The 6,187-nt window shown below is 37.3% G+C and overlaps 1 pseudogene; it reads left to right on the plus strand.

The window, feature by feature from the left end:
* Positions 1 to 3,534: 3,534 nt before the first annotated feature.
* On the plus strand, positions 3,535 to 4,454 carry LOC109275122 (glyceraldehyde-3-phosphate dehydrogenase-like; annotated as a pseudogene).
* Positions 4,455 to 6,187: the final 1,733 nt, after the last annotated feature.

Raw genomic sequence — 6,187 nt, forward strand, 5'->3', positions numbered from 1 at the left:
ATCCACATAGGGTGTGCACAGCACACGTAGGAAACACCCCCGAAGCTCCAGGTTCTGATGAACAGGGGATATTGCACTGTAGGGCACTATAAGAGCTCTCCTTCATATGGCTGCTACTTTCAAGAGCAGGAGAAGTAGCTGACTTCCCTAGCAGTTAGTAACAGACATAGAGAGTTGAAAAAATGAGGAGATAGAGGAATACATCACAAATGAAAGACAGGTCAAAATAACAGCAAGAGAGCTAAAAGAAATGGAGATAACTAATATGCTTGCTAGAGACTTTAAAGTAGCAGTCATAAAGATACTCACTGGACTTGAGAAAAGAATGGAGGACCTCGGTGAGACCCTCAACAAAGAGACAGAAAATATAAAAAAGAACCAATCAGAGATGAAGAACTCAATAACTAAAATTTAAAAAAATACATTAGATGGAATAAATAGTAGAACAGAGGAAGCAGAAGAATGGATCAGCTACCTGGAGGCTAGAGTAATGGAAAATAATCAAGCTGAACAGGAGAAAGAAAAAAGAATAATAAAAAGTAAAAATAGATTAAAGGAACTCAGTGACACCATTAAGTGTAAAACATTTGCATTATAGGGATCTCAGAAAGAGATGAGAGAGAAGAGGGGATAGAAAATATATTTGAATAAATAACAGCAGAAAACTTCCCAAACTTAAGGAAGGAAACAGACATCCAGATCTAGTCAGCAGAGAGGGCTCTCAACATAATTAACCCAAGGAGGTCCACACCAAGACATACAGTAATTAAAATTGCAAAAAGGAGTGATAGAGAATGTTAAAAGCAGCAAGAGAAAAAAAAGCTACATACAAGTGAAACTCCACAAGGCTATCAACTGATTTTTCAGCAGAAACTTCGCAGGTCAGAAGAGAGTGGTATGATACATTCAAAGTTCTGAAAACAGTTATTAATAAAAATAATGAAGTAACTGATAGTTATATAACAATAGTAACAACAAATGTAACACCCCACTTACATTAATGCATAGGTCATCCAAACGGAAAACCAATAAGGAAACAGTGGCTTTGAATGACACATTGGACCAGATTGACCTAACAGATATATTCAGAGCATTCCATCTTAAAACAACAGAAGAATACACTATTTTCAAGTGCACATTCTCCAGAATAGATCACATATTAGGCCAGAAAACATATCTCAAAAAATTTAAAAAGATCAAAGTCATACCATGCATCTTTTCTGACCACAAAACTAGAAGTAAACCACAAGAATAAATCTAGAAAGACCACAAATACATGGAGGTTAAATAACATGCCATTAAGTGATGAATGGGTCAACCAAAAAATCAAAGAGGAAATGAGAAGCACCTGGGTGGCTCAGTTGGGTAAACTTCTGACTCTTGATTTAGGCTCAGGTCATGATCTCACAGTTGTGAGATGGAGTCCCACCTCGGGCACCATGATGGGCATGAAGCCTGCTTAAGATTCTCTGTCTCTCTCTCTCTCTACCCCTCCCCCATTCTCTCTCTTAAAAAAAAAGAGAGGAAATGAAAAAATACATGGAGACAAATGAAAATGAAAACACAATGTACCAAAATCTTTGAGATGCAGCAAACGCTATTGTAAGAAGGAAGTTTACAGCAATACAGGCCTAGATCAAGAAGCAAGGAAAATCTCAACCTAATCTTATACCTAAAGGATCTAGAAAAAGACTAAACAAAACCCCAAAACCAGTAGAAGGAAGGAAAGAATAAATATTAGAGCAGAAATACATGAAGCAAGAACTCAAAAATCAATAGAATAGATCAATGAAACCAGAAGCTGGTTCTTTGAGAAGATCAACAAAATTGACAAACCTTTAGCCAGATTCATAAAAGAGAGAGAGAGAAAGAGAGAGAGAGAGGGAAAGAACTCAAATAAACAAAATCAAGAAATGAAAGAGGAAAAAGAACAACCAACAACACAGAAATACAAAGGCTTATAAGAGAATATTATGAAAAATTATATGCCAACAAATTGGACAACTTAGATGGAATGGATAAATTTATAGAAACATATAACCTTCCCAAAACTGAATCAGGAAGAAATAGAAAATTTGGGGCACCTGGGTGGCTCAGTTGGTTTTAAGCGTCTGATTTTGGCTCAGGTCATCATCTCACTGTTCATGGGTTCAAACCCCACATTGGGCTCTCTGCTGTCAGCATGGAGGCTGCCTTGGATCCTCGGTCTCCCTCTCTCTCTGCCCTTCCCCTGCTTGCACTCTTCCTCTATTTCAAAAATAAATTAACCTTTAAAAAACAGAAAAATTGAACAGACTGATTAGCAGCAATGAAATTGAATCAGTAATCAAAAAAAAAAAAAAAAAAAAAAACTCCCAACAAACAAAAGTCTAGGACCACATGGCTTCACAGATGAATTCTACCAAATTAATACTTATTCTTCTCAAACTACTATAAAAAATAGAAGATGAAGGAAAGCTTCCAAATTCATTCTGTGAGGAGGCCAGCATTACCCTTATACCAAAACCAGATAAATACACCCCACCCCTCAAAAAGAAAAAAAAAAGAGAGAGAGAGACAGAGAGAGAGAGAGAGAGAGAGAACTACAGGCCACTATCTCTAATGAACTTAGATGCAAAAATCCTCAATAAATATTAGCAATATGAATCCAGCAATACATTTAAAAAATAATTCATCATGATCAAGTGGAATTTATTCCTGGGATGCAAGGTGGGTCAAAGTTGCAAATCAATCAACATTATATATTATATCAACATGAGAAAGGATAAGAATGATATGATCATTTTAATAGATGCAGTAAAAACATTTGACAAATAACAATATCAGTTCATGATAAAAACCCTCAACAAAGTAGGTTTAGAAGGAATATACCTCAACATATTAAAGCCCGTATGTGAAAAACCCACAACTTACATCACACTCAATGGTGAAAAATTTTAGGCTTTTCCCTTAGGATCAGGAACAAGACAAGGATGTCCACTCTCAAAAATTTTATTCAACATAGTATTGGATGTTCTGGCCACAGTAATCAGAGCACAAAAAGAAATAAAAGGCATCAAAATTGGTAAGGAAGAAGTAAAACTTTCACTATTTGCAAATACTGTATACGGAAAACCCTATAAACTCCACCAAAAAAAAAAAAACACCAAAAACCAAAAAACTAGAACTGATAAATTTATTCAGTAAGGTCACATAGTACAAAATAAATGTACAGAAATATGTCACATTTCTATATACTAACAATGAAGTAGCAGAAAGATAAATTAAGAAAATAATTCCATTTATGATTGCACCAAAATAATAAAATACATAGAAATAACTTAACCAAAGAGGTTAAAGACCTATACTCTGAAACCTATAAATATTGATGAAAAAAATTGAAGATGACACAAACAAATGGAAAGATACTCCATGCTCATGGACTGGGAGCACAAATATTGTTACAATGTTTATACTAGGCAGGCTGTATGCTTCTCTCCACTTGACAGATAGTTTCATCTCATGGTAGAGTGCCAGCCATGTCCCCAAGACATAATGGTGAAGGTAAATGGATTTGCCCATATTGGGTGTTCGGTTAACAGGACTGCTTTTAACTCTGTGGATATTGTTGCCATCAATGACCTCTTCATTGACCTTATATACATGGTATATATGTTCCAGTATGAGTCCACCCACAGCAAATTCAGTGGCACAATCAAGGTTGAGAGAGAGAAACTTGTCATCAGTGGAAAGCCCATCTCCATATTGCAAGAATGAGACCCTGCCAACATCAAATGGAGTGATGCTAGTGCTGAGTATGTTGTGGAATCCATTGGTGTCTTCCTCACTGTGAAGAAGGCTGTGGTGTCTTCATCATTGTGGAGAATACTTGACATGTGGGGCCAAGACAGTCAACATCTCTGTCCCTTCTGCTGATGCCCCCATGTTAGTGATGGGCATGAACCATGAAAAATATGACAACACCCTCAAGATTTTCAGTAATGCCTCCTGCACTACCAATGGCTTGGCTCTTTTGACCAAGGTCATCCACAACTTTGGCATCATGGAGGGACATATGACCACAGTCCATACTGTCACCTCCACCCAGAAGACAGTGGACAGTCCCTCTGGGAAGCTCTGGTTTGATAGCAGAGGGGCTACCCAGAACATCACCCCTGCTTCTACTGACACCACCAAGGCTGTAGGCAAGGTCATCTCTGATCTGAATGGGAAACTCACTGGCATGATCATCCATGCCCCCACCAGTGGATCTGACCTGCTGCCTGGAGAAAGCTGCTAAATACAATGACATCAAGAAGGTGGTAAACAGGCATCAGAGGGCCTCCTCAAGGGCATCCTGGGCTACACCAAGCACCAGGTTGTCTTCTGTGACTGTAACAGTGACACCCACTCCACCTTTGATGCTGGGGCTGGCATTTGCTCTCAACAACCACTTTCCCAAGCTCATTTCCTGATATGATCATGAATTTGGCTACAACAACTGGCCTCCGAGGAATAAGAGTTCCCTAGACCACCAACCCCAGCAAGAGGAAGAGAGAGGTCCTCAGCTGGTGGGGAGTTTTTGCCCCAACTCATCTCCCAACAGACTGAGAATCTCCCAACCTCTACACAGTTTCCATCCCAGAACCCTTAAAGAAGGGGAGGGGCTTGGAGAGCCCTATCTTGTCATGTACCATCAATAAAGTATACTATACCCATACAAACAAACAAACAAACCAAAACCTATACTACCCAAAGAATCTACACATGTAATGCAATCTCTATCAAAGTAGCAACAGCATTTTTCCCAGAACTAGAACAAACAATCCTAAAATTTATATGGAACCACAAAACCCCCAAATAGCCAAAGCAATCTTGAAAAAGTAGGACAAATCTAGAGGTGTAACAATCTCAGATTTCAAGATATTCTACAAAGCTGTAGTAATAAAAATAGTATGGAACTAGCACAAAAATAGACACATGGATCAACAGAACAGATTAGAAAGCCCAGAAATAGACCCACAATTACATAGTCAAAGGTCACTTTCTCATCCCATAACACAAAAATAAACTCCAAATGGATTAAAGACCTACATGTGAGGCCTGAAACCATAAAACTCTTAGAAGATACCATAGGTAGTAATTTATCTGACACTGGCTATAGCACCATTTTTCTAGATAAAGCTCTTGATGAAAGGGAAAGAGAAGCAAAAATGAACTATTGAGACTACATAAAAAACAAACAAACAAACAAACAAAAAAACCTTCTGCATAGCAAGAGAACAATCAGCAAGACTAATAGACAATCTACTGAATGTGAAAAGATATTTTCACATAACATATCTGATAAAGTATTAGCATCCAAAATATATAAAGAATGTATAACAGTCAACAAAAACCCAAACAATCATTAAAAATGGGCAGAAGGCATGAACAGAAATTTCTCCAAAGAAGACCTACAGATGGACAACAGACACATGAAAAGATACTCATCATCACTAATTATCAGGGAAATGCACATCAAAACCACAATGATATATCACCCCATACCTGTCAGAATGGCCAAAATAAAATCACAAGAAACAAGTGTTGGCGAGGATGTAGAGCAAACAGAACCCTCGTGCAGTGTTGGTGTGAATGCAAATGAGTGCAGTCACTGTGGAAAACAGTGTGGAGGTTCCTCAGAAAATTAAAAATAGAATTATAATATAATCTAGTAATTCCACTACTAGGCATTTACCCCCCAAAAAACAAAAACCCTAATTTGAAAAGATATATACACCCCTGTTTATTGCAGCATTATTTATAATATTTGCAATCACATGGATTGAGCTAGAGAGTATAATCTTAAGTAAAATAAGTCAGTTGGAGAAAGACAAGTACCATATGATTGCACTCATATGGGCAATTTAAGAAACAAAACAAAGAAACAAAGAAAAAAACAGAGATAAACATAAAAACAGACTCTTAACTGTAGAGAACAGATGATTACCAGAGAAAGGGGTGGGTGGGGGCATGGTTGAAATAGGTGAAAGAGATTACAAACACACTTGTCATGGTGAGCACTGAGTAATGTATAGAATTGTTGAATCACTATATTGTACACCTGAAACTAATATAACTCTGTTAACTATACCAGAATAAAAAAAATAAATTAAAACATAATTACTATAAAGCAGATATAAGATGTTTCTGTGTCTCAATCTCT

Source organism: Panthera pardus, unplaced genomic scaffold (genome assembly GCF_024362965.1).
Source record: "Panthera pardus isolate Hobbes unplaced genomic scaffold, ASM2436296v1 HiC_scaffold_16, whole genome shotgun sequence".
NCBI classification, from domain to species: domain Eukaryota; kingdom Metazoa; phylum Chordata; class Mammalia; order Carnivora; family Felidae; genus Panthera; species Panthera pardus.